Source organism: Glycine max, chromosome 8, assembly GCF_000004515.6.
Source record: "Glycine max cultivar Williams 82 chromosome 8, Glycine_max_v4.0, whole genome shotgun sequence".
Classification (NCBI taxonomy): Eukaryota; Viridiplantae; Streptophyta; class Magnoliopsida; order Fabales; family Fabaceae; genus Glycine; species Glycine max.
Genome location: NC_038244.2, coordinates 29,351,774 through 29,363,549, shown reverse-complemented (window position 1 = coordinate 29,363,549; position 11,776 = coordinate 29,351,774). Strand labels below are relative to the sequence as shown.

Here is an 11,776-nt window from a genome sequence, read left to right as displayed (position 1 = left end):
TATTCCTTTCGTGGAACACGCATCCCGCGAGTCACGCGTCGCCCTCCCACCGAAGGGTAGGTTGCGACAGGAGTCAAATACCCCTATCAAAATAAAAGGGGCTAAGGGGTGTTTTGGTTTCTACTACATAGAGACGTCACTTTGAAATTCCGGTCATGCCAATGTGACCGAGGTTTAGCGAATGTCACAAAAGCAACACCAATTTTATAAAAAGATAACTTTTACAACATCTCATTTTTTTAGGGTTTTTCAAAGGAAGTGCAAAAACACCTTATTACGATATCCAAAACATGAGAGACACTAAAAGAAGCTCAAACTAACTAGGAGAAAGCCATAGAAGTCAAGATTACCTCAGAGAAACTACGAAAGAAAGGATTGAGAGTTGGAAAACAAGTAACTAATTCTATTTTGTAATCGATTATGAGACAGCTGTAATCGATTAAACCGATACAAGACTCAACTCTACAAGCTTCAGACAGCTTGTTGCAATCGGTTACGATAAAACAAAGAATTTTTGCCTCTGAAGAAACTTTTCTAACTTAGAAACTTTTCTTCACACAAACCATGATGTTGTATGATGCAATACAAATATCAAATGTACTAAGATGCAACAGCCAAGATAACAACCAATACAAATGCAACTCAAGGGAGTTGGGCATGTAAAAGCCAAAACTTCTTCAAGCTTTTCCTTGAGCTTCAAGCAGCATTTAGGTTGTTCATCATGTTGCTCCCTTATCTCTAACAAATGAAGCGTTGGGCTTGTCATTTGGTCTTCAAAATGGTAATAAAGGAGTGAGTACTTCATCCCTTTTGGAACCACAGTAACGGACATTAAGTCCCACACCTAACGTAACAACCGCCACGTGTGGTTGATTAACAAACATGACTCACAACATCCTATGTTGCATTCTACCAGTTTTTATTTTTGTTTACACTGCTCGCGCCTCTTTGCCTGCGCTCACTCATTTTCACTTCAAAGGTTCTAGATTGAGAGAGTACAGAGGAAAAGCCATACAAAGGTTGAACTTCTCTCTCCGATCCCAAAGCCACCTGTGGAGGAGGGAGGAAAAAAACCCCAAAAGGAAGAAAAACCCAAACCAGAGGAGAAGAAATCACTCGACAAGGTCCTCCAGGAGCTGCTTGACCGTGTCATCAAGTCCTTCAACATCAGCAATGTCGTCACCCTCGGCCTCGACATCGTCAAGAACCCTTGGAGAAGCTCTTGTTCCCATCGAGTCTAAATCACTCTCAACCTCAAAGGTACTCTTTTTTTTTTCTTTTTTTCTCTCATCTCACTTTCACTCACCTTTGCATTGCATCTAGGGCTCAAATATGAGTACAAGCCTATCAATTTGTTGATGGAAGAACAATCTCGCCCGGGTTTGTTTTTTAACCCTAACTTTCCCAATCTGCAAATTATTCATTCATTAACTTTCTAACCATTATAGGCGAGTTGCGTAGAACACCAAGAACACCTGAGGTTGTATTTTATGAGCATCTGCTATCAAGGATATACCATTTAAAGCAAACCCATAACAATATTAGCATATGGTATGAGTTCATGTTCATGCCCACAACTATTATTTCTTTTTCCCTTGCTTTTAGTCCTCTTTCACATCTTAACTTCAATAGTTATTCTTAAACTAGGGGTTTAATAATTTTGGTCTAAAGAATTGTCTTTCTTCTTATTTCAAAGCCATTTATAATTATACCATGCATATATATTGTGTGCTTTTGGTGCAACTTAGAAGAATTTGGTGAATCTGTTATTCTACTAGGACTTTTTAGTTTGTACAATTAATGAGAAAATGCACTTCTCATTTCGTAAAAAAATGTAGGCTATATGGATTATTGAGTATTCAAAGAGAAAATAGAACCTATAAACTAGGAAATTAAAAGATTCAAGATCCCTAAAATCATGTATACAAATCCGTCTCTCAGTACAAAATTTATCAAATTCAACCAAGAAAGGAAATAGAGGAATAAAGGAAGGATATAATCTGAATAAATCTGAATAATGCTTAGACATATTTGAAATAGATTAAATTTAGAAAAGGGTTTTCTAGATTGTAAGATATTCTAGCTTCAATTTGCTTTCATAAACTTTAGCCTCTTAAAAGATTATTTCAGTCTAAACCTCGTTTTAATAAGCCTTAGTTAAACAGTTTACAATTAGACTTGTACTTGTTGTCATTTTTAAATCTGCTTGGTGAATGAGTGATGCAATCCTACCCCCTAAGGGCATTGGATAGAAGACTCCAAGAAGATTGGGCCAGAGATGTAAGAGAATGCCCTAAGGTTCTCATGAGCCTTAGGGTAGATTTTGGGCCCATGGGCTAAGTATGAGCCCACTTATCTTTGTACATATTAGATTAGGATTTCATTATTTTTGGGCCTTGTATTTAGAGCTCCATAATGTCTAGGGTATCCTAGAAATGTAAGATTTTTCAGCCCTTGTATTTTAGGGCACCTAGACTAGTTTTTGTATTATGGTTAGTTTTGTAATTTCACATGCATTAAGTGAATATTTGATGTTTGTGTTGAGAAATAAGTTTAATTGAATTGGGAGAAGCCCAATCCAATTAAATTTTAGAGGGGGAGGTGAGAATTTGCTTGCTACACCCCATTGCCACATCATATAGTCACACTTTGTGTATGTCCTTCATGTTTTACATGTCTCATGACACCTGAGCACACTTAGTGGAAAATCTTAGACTTGATATTGGATTAGTGGGCTGAACCATAGCTAAAATTCACTAATCATAATTAGTGAAATTTTGGCTCCAAAATTTGGCTCCACAAATTCAATTTCAATTTCAAGTGAAATTTGAATATAATTTCAAATTTCCCTCCAATTTTGTGTGACACTTAGGCTATAAATAGAGGTCATGTGTGCATGTTCGGCTTCTGGCAAGTGCACCGGATCGCACAAGTAGTATAAAATGATAAGAACCGAGTATCGAACACTCGGGAACTTGTGTTATTTGGTAAGCTATTTCTGGTGTGTAAAGGTAAGTGTGAAAATGAACACGTGTATAAACTATCTATTCAAAAAGAAAGAAAATCGCGCGAGAGAAATGATGTGTAAAAACAAGTAAAGAACATGTTGGTCTTCCTAATAGGTGCCTGATGCTAAAAAGATATTCTCTATCTAACAATGCTCATGTGTTCTTATGGTGTCTCCTGAGATACTAAACCCCGATTCCTCATGATAGTTTAGCCTAGTTCTGATCAAGCATCATCCGCATATTCCTCTTGTAAGACTAAACTCAACCATGACTGCATTAAGACACACATACTCAACTAAATTATTGCACCTCGATTTCTCGTGAAAGCACGACAACTCAGCCCTGCACTATCAAGGACTTTAGAGTCAGACCAGTTTCCACTGTTGAATGACCCTAAAAAAGCATGCATCTACGTGATCAAGGTAAAGGCATACTGGAATGAAAAGCAGATAGCACAAAGAACACACAAAACATCATTAAATACATAGAAATATATTTACATCAGGTACCTACAGGGAAGATCCAACAGAGGATTTAGCTTTCCATACCAGGAAGCCTTCTTAACAACAAAGAGAAGAACAAGATGAAATATTGCAAAAGTACAAGTGGTGAGAATGTCTCCTTCACCTCTAGGATCTCACAATCACTCACAAACTCATCTCAAGCTCTCAAACCGGCTCCTGCTTCAAGCTCTGGTCTTTGCAAATCTTTACATAGCAAAATCTCTCAAAATTCTCGGGAACTTGGACCTTTCTCTCTCTAGAAACCCTAGACATGCAAAGCTCTGAATCCCAGTCCTAAACTCCCTCCACAAAATCTGATTTCAGGCTTAAATAGGTGGCCTTGTTCGTGCTCGTGCGCTTAACGCACTTATGGACCGCTTAGTGCACGTTAGTGATTTTTGGCTTAGTGCTTCTTTCTCGCTTAGCGGATGAATTGAAGTGGTGCGATTAGTGAGATGAAGTGGTGCACTTAGCGAACCTGTACAACTCATCCTTCTTCCAGAGTCTTCCTCGCGCTCAGCCCAGGAGTGTTACGCTTAGCGGATGCTCGCTAAGCTAGCAGATTGGCTTAGCGAGAAGGTGAAAAACAACACTTTCCAAAGCTTGCCTAATTAACTTGAAATTGAGAGAAAATGATTATTAAATACACAAAATGAAATTACTAAGTATTTGTTACCTACACTTAACAGAAAATACTTATAACACTACAAAATAACCATAAATTGGGAGAGTTTGATACAATTTATACAAGTTTTATACACAAAAGTTAGTCGTTTTCACCGACTAACAGTGTGCATTTTTTCAACTTTGATCATTTGAGAATTACACTTCAAAGTTCAGACCTCTTTTGATGCACAAAATTTCGTGCTCCTTCTCCCTCTACTCATCTTCTCCTACCTTCAAGCTCTTATCTATGGTTTCCTATGGTGGTGAGCTTCTTCTTGACTCATCTTCTCCTTGAAGTGGCATCTCCAATCATCTTTCTTCCTTCTCCATTTCGCTGTCATTGATATCAAACAAGCAAAGTACTCCATTGATGAAGAAGATCCAAGGCCTACAAGCTCCACATGGAGCTACATCAACAAGTACTAAGTAAGATAGCATTCACACTATATTCCTCCTCTCTTAATTCAATTTTTTGTTGGTGTAATGATTACTCATATTTGAGCTGGTAGTTGCTGGTGTAATAATTTGTATAGAATTGTATGAGTTTGGTGAAGGTGACTAAATTATTTCCTATTCAGCTTATTTAATGAATTTTCATTTCATCAAACTACTCGTCTATTTTAAGTCAAGGTCTAGGAGCATACTCTATTTATTGAATAGGGAAAAATGCTCTCATTATTTTTATTACTACTTGTTTTGACTTTTATTGGGTCTTTGTCTCTAACATACTGATATACACATTTGTTAGATTATTTCATTGCTCAGTTTTCCTGCTTCATATGATTTAATAAGGACGTCCCGAATGGCAATATATGGGTTGCTAATATTGGGGCCAGTACAACATAAGAGGTTTAATTTTCTATCCAAAATTATATCAAAGACAAATGAGTTATCAACCGTGAAGAAAATCTTATTGGGGCAAACTATATTTGCTCCTATCATCAATACTATTTTCTTCTACTATAATGGTGTTCTTCGAGGTGATTTTTAACTTCTTGAATATTCAACTTGTCTTTAATTGTCAATTCTATGAGTTTATATGATACTTCACTGACATGGATTGTTAGATGATTAAGATAGTTTTTAACTCTAATCAATGTGTTTATGGGCTTCATGTTATACCTTTTTCTAATATTATTTTGCTAGTTACAGACTCAGGTGTAGGGAACTTGGGTTGTTTAACCATGGGTGTGGTTTATAGACTACCTGGCTATTTAACCTTATACTGATTAACATATGGACAATTATTTGATTTATTTCCATGCATTATTTGGCATTGTAATGTAAACTATGCTTGTTAAAATCTGCTATAGTCATATTTGGCATAAGCTAATTTATAAGCGTTCTCCCATTTATACACTACTAAAAAAAGGCCTTCTACATTTGTTCTAACGGCCTTTCTACATCGGTTATGGCGTGTGGTGGTAACCCGGGGTCGTTGAATCACAACATCAGTTTTATGACCGTCTTTGAAGGGCGGCTTTTCTACATCGGTTGTCTAGCTACAACTGATGTAGTATGGGTAGGTTTCTACAGCGGTTCTAAGGCTAAAACCGATGTTGAATGGGTAGGTTTCTACATCGGTTATCAGCCAACCGATGTAGAAAATGAAAGGTTATTACATCGGTTATAGTTCAACCGATGTAGAATGACGTGGCTACATTGTTTATCGTCCAACCGATGTAGTATGAGGAGATTTTCTACATCGTTTATCACTAAACCGATGTAGAATGGGCACGAATGGAAAAGTTTCTACATCGGTCTTCAATCAACCGATATAGAATTTGAAGAGTTTTTATATCGTTTATCGCCTAACCGATGTAGAATGAGGATATTTTCTACATCGTTTATAATTGAACCGATGTAAAATATGGATTTTTTTTTTTACTTTTTGGAAATTTATAAACTCAGGTTAAATTAGTACAGGAACGCAAGTCATCTACAGAAGCATTTTTTTTAAATATGTAAAATATGCCTACATTTTCCCATGTCATACAAGTCAATTATAAATTTGTAAAATATGCCTACATTTTCTTGTTTGCTCAATTGATTCCTCAAGTCATTTATCCATGCTGATGATGTCACCTGAAAATTGGAAAAGTAATTTTAATACAAAAATGAGGCAGAATATCTAAAATGAAATTTATGAACTGCAAACATATTCATCTTGCAAATGGCATTGTAGTAAGTTTATTGGTTTATCCAAGTCCCAATAAGGTAAGCAAACCAAAATCAGGAACATTGTGAATTTCTATGAAGGAATTTAACTTCATGCGAAAGTAATGTTGAATCTCTATAACCATGTGAGAGTAGGGACATTTATAAGATTGCTTTCTAAAATATCCCACAATTCCTTTAATACAATATGGAGAACCTAAAATAGTTCATGACCATAAATAAGTCTTAAATCCACCAAATGATGTCCTCTACCTTGACTGCAAGTCCTAATTACTTAAATTACACTCTCCCCCAATGAATCTCCCATAAATATCATCAATAATGGTCAATAAATCAAGACTACAACATTTTCCAATACGCAATGCAAAGGATCACAACCTCAAAACGCAAGTCATCTACAGAAGCAACTGAGAATGTAGGCACCAAATCAGCTCCATTTATAATAGAAGTAATAAAACTATCACCTGACTTTGTCAACTCCCATGTCATACAAGCAGCTACAAGAGTAACAAGATGTCAAGTTCAGAAGACTTGGTTGTGTGAACCAGTATTAGTCCCAAAGTGCTCTAGGATTACTACCCTTTCACTTTGAAAACAAAAATGCAGAATCATATTGACACAAAGAATACAATAATATATATAACGAAGACTGACCTGGAGCAAATGTAACGCACGTGGTTACGGACAGTTCCTTTCTCTCTCTCAACACATAAGTTAGAATTGCGGAAGTTCCTCCACCCAAAGAGTGTCCTACAATCTAAGTAAAAGACTTTTAAAAAGTAGTCCAGAAAAGTAAAGAAACTGCAACTAACTATTTATTTAAACCTTATGATTCAATATAGAATGACAAAAGCCATAAAAGAGAAATTAAGTAGCCAAACAGAATATTTACAAACTGAATGATTTCCAGATCTAATAAAACTTTTGTTGTCAAATTCAAGATTAACGAAAATAAGGAAGAAAACCATGATGACTACAATCTACTAGCTATGCATGCTTGATCACAATATTTTTAAAAAATGATATTATGGTCTAATAGGGAAGTGTTTAAAAAGATTATTTAGTCAAAGGGCAGGGGACATTATAAAAGAAACATTTTTACCTTAACTTTATAGTCAGGGTAGTGGCCAAGTGCTTCAAAGAGACAAGGAGTTGCGAGCTTTGCAATCCATCAAGCAGCAGCAACCATTCCACAATGTGCATAACCTAAAACCAAATCACTGACACCCCCCTGATTAACAATAATGTGATGAAATGGTACCACATTTCCAGTAACAGCTGTTAAAGTATCCTTGATACTATGCGTGCCACGAATCAATAACAAAAGGCATCCCATCTCGTGATCAGCTATTATTGTAAAAGCTGGTTTCAAAATCTGCATGACAAATGAACAGACAAGTTTAAACATACATTGTCTTTACCAAATGAATACAGCTTACTGAAATGGTAGCAAGTATTACTTATTCATCTGATTCAATTGAGCCAGCTCACACCCCTCCAAAAAAAGAAAGAAAGAAAACTCACAAAAATGTTCTAAAAGTGAAGCAAAGAGAAAACATCTATTATCAATTTTTGATCCCATATTTTATCAGCCTAAAACAGCATCCTCTGTTGCTTTCAGCCTTCCATCCCTCCTTGAAAGGAATGTATGTTAATAACTATAAATGACTTAGTCAACACAGTACAGATATTGAATTATTATCAACTTTTCCTGAAATTTAAACAAGACTTACTCCTGCTTTTGCTTCTCGAAGGAGAACGTTTTCTTCCGTGTAGCCAGTTTCTTCTAAAAACAAGGGAAAGGGCTTCTTTGAAAAGTGCCAACACAATGTCAACAAGTTTAAGAGATACTTAAGTTCAACAGTAATTTCAGATCCTTTCAGCTGTACACTGTCCTTACCACAAAATTCACTGCCCACATGATAGTTTCCCTGCAAAGTAAAATTTACAAACTCAGTCAAGCTTAAATAAATAAAATAAAAAGGAAGCATCAAAACCACAAACTACATTTTTCATGTTAACTACAGATAATGTTATGTGAGTATCAATAGTCTAGTCTCTTAGGGTTCATTTGGATTAGACAGTAAAAAATTTACTTTAGAATTTTGAATTTGCCTAGATATTGTACAGTAGAACTACTTTTTTAATTATAATTGTTGGGATACATTTGCAAAACTACAAGGTCCAACTTGGCAATTTATTTTCGAGTATTGCTGAGCTTGTTTAAAAAACCAGTAGGTCTTAGTTCTTACTCAAAATCAATTTTCTTGGCTGCAAAAGCTACTGCTTGGTTAATTCCATAGAATCCATTCCTAATACGAATCAATTCTAAACATCTTAACCAAACAACAAATACTGTAAACATTTATTTTGGACTGGCCGGATTGATTTTATATGGCACAAAATCTAAACAAATATGGAATTAATGTCCAACCATAAGCATGGAAAAAGAAGATACATGATTACTATACTCAAACTACAACTTAATATGAACAAATTAAACTGGCACAAAACTAATATTATAGAGAAACTTCTCATCTACTTATGTAGAGCTGAGATGAAGAAATTCAGTAGTCCAGGATGTCATGAAACTGATCTACCTTAAAAAATCTTAATATATGTTTTAAACCAAGATCAAATATAAGGTAGCACAGGTCATGTGAACAATCTTGTGAGGATTCATTTTGTAGAAAATAGTCTGATTTCTAAGCTACCTTAGCCATATTACTCTCCTAGAAAGTATAAACAGAAATCATATCATGTAAATCATAAAATCCAAGAATAATCTAATATGTCAACTTCAAAGTGATAATGATTAACAGGTAACAACAGAAGTTCAAATATTGCATGTCATGATCCCAAACCACTGTTGTGATGTTGAGAAGGCATAAAAAGCAAAACAAAAACAACACCCATGAAAAGAAAAGAAAAAAGAGCCTATCACATGTAAGGAACATTTCAAAGATAATATAAATTATAACTACTCTCCAAATGTGGGATTATTTCTTTGTTGACCATAATTTTTTTTATTGAGATGGAAAGCATTAAATTGGTCTTCCAACCATTTAATCATCAACAATTTTATTTACACATGAAAAAGTTCACCTAACTCACATAACTTCAGTGACCATTGTCCATTTTTCTCTCTCTTTATTTCTCTCTCTTTCATTCATCAATGTCATTTATGAGCAATCCTTTAGGTGAATTATGTGAGTTGCACATTGAGTGCAGGTTGCAACTACCATTTCAGATCAATTATAGTTCTACCTAAAAATAGGCACCTGCTTTCATACTAATGTTGATTCTGGGCCTCTTTGGGTAAGCTTCTTTAGAAGCACTTCTAAGAGGAAAAAAAACAAGAAGAAAATAATTAGATGAGTTTCTCCATAAGTTAAAATGAGTTCTCCATTAACTAATTTGTAGAAGCTCTCTCATATAGCTTCTCTAAAAGATGAGAGTACATCTACAAATAAGCTAATGATTAGCTAATTTTAGCTTATGGAAAAGTTTATTTCATTTTTTCGTTTTTCTCCTATAAGTGCTTCTAGAGAAGCTTACCCAAAAAGACCCTCTATATTCTACTTGCTACTTAAATGTGCCCAATGTTACAGATAGATAAACAAAACGACACAGCTTTCCTGCATTTTCAGTTGCTTCAAATCAGGGCACCGACAAAGAACCAAAATCTACTCATTGTCATTACCTGCCGCTTTAGAAGAAAGCTGATACCAAACGCCAAATCCCCAATTGGCCATTTCCCAAGTGTCTCCGAATAAGTGAACCTGAGAGTTTCTGACAATGTAGAAATTGTCTCCAACCATGTTGCAGGGGCTTGGATTAACCGATGAGAAACAAGGTCAATACCTAATGGCGTATCAGCTAGCGGATCACTCCCATTTTCTTCACCATCTTCATCAATTACATCGTGAGTCTACAATTTCTGATTCAATGTGTAGTACAAAAGGGAAGTTGCACCTGCTGCAGTAGCCATCTTCATCTCCTGCACTTTATCAGCAGGAAAATCATCAAACACAACAACTTGCCCATCATAGAAGATAGTCAACTGAGAAGCTTTAGCCTCCTTCTCCATAGACCTAAAAAAGAGGATCACATCTTAATCATTATTATAAAACTGTAAGCAGCCATGACTCTTTCTTTTTGGTGACTTAAAAAGTTTATATTAAGGAAGATACGCCCCGGTCTAAGCGAGAATTTACATATTGTCTGTCATTCATTAATTTTCTTTCACAAAAAGAATTACAATTAACCAAACAAACACACCTTGGGTTAATAAAAGTTGGAATCTCCAAGTGGCGAGGATAAACAGACTGCATGGTTGTTGCAGAGTGACATGATGTGTCAGGGGAACCTGTGAGAAGTAGAATCTGTCAGGATAATCTCATATCTCATAGAGAACACCGAGTCCATATGTTACTACAGTTCCTGCTATGTAGCATTTCCCTACCCATAAATATTCTTAGCACTGAAAATATCTCAAAACTCTAATCTTATCTTTCTTTATTTTTGCAAATTGCAAAGAGAAAAATCCGAAATGCCTAACAATTCAAGGAGAAAATTATGTACAGTTAGTTTAGAACTCATATCCAAAAGGAAAATATTTTCAGTTGACTTTTTCTTTTTTGTATCTTTTTCTCATTTTCCATAGTGGTTGAATTTTTTTTCTCTCTCTCCGATATGGAAAATTTGGAAACTATGCATTAGACCCGTCTTTACATATGTATGTTGAGCAATTGAATACATTGAACACGTCAGACAAAGGTTCAAACCTAAGAGAAGAAATATTTAATCGAAAGCTCGGATTTCACAAATTGCTTCCTTCTGAATTCTAATAGAATAAATTGCGATTAATTTCAGAACAATTTATTTAGTTTAGAGTTGATAGGGAAATAAAATGAAATTCGTATATAGTACCGTTGGTGCATGCTAAGGCAATCCCGAGGGTAAGGTCTCCAAAGCTGCCCTTCTCCTTGAGGTATTGCCTCAGAAGAGTACAAGTCCGAGAGAAGGTGGACTTCTCCGCCAGTGAGCTCGACATTCTTGCCGTGAAAGTGAAATCCCAAAGGAGAAAATAGATACTAGTATTTCTGTTCACAGAAGGAGAGGTTAATATATTGTGAAATCTAGGTGCGGAAGGCTTTAAAAAGAAGGACGGAAAATGAAATTGAAGCACGAGGAATATATGAGTATTATATTTTAATGTTTGGGTTCTTTATTTTGTTGTCTCTTGTGTCTACACTGCACTTGTGCAGCTCCACTATGACATTGTTAATTTGTTTTTTTCTATTTATTTATATAATGTTTGGGTTCTTTACTATTGATCTAAAGTGTATTTTTATGTAGACATCTAGTGAGATTTAACCATTTTGCCATGTCATTTTATTCGTTAATATGATGTATCAA

The 11,776-nt window shown here is 35.4% G+C and overlaps 1 pseudogene; it reads right to left on the bottom strand.

Annotated features, from left to right (window-relative positions):
• Window positions 1–4,394: 4,394 nt before the first annotated feature.
• LOC100805125 (uncharacterized) lies at window positions 4,395–11,514 on the bottom strand (annotated as a pseudogene).
• Window positions 11,515–11,776: the final 262 nt, after the last annotated feature.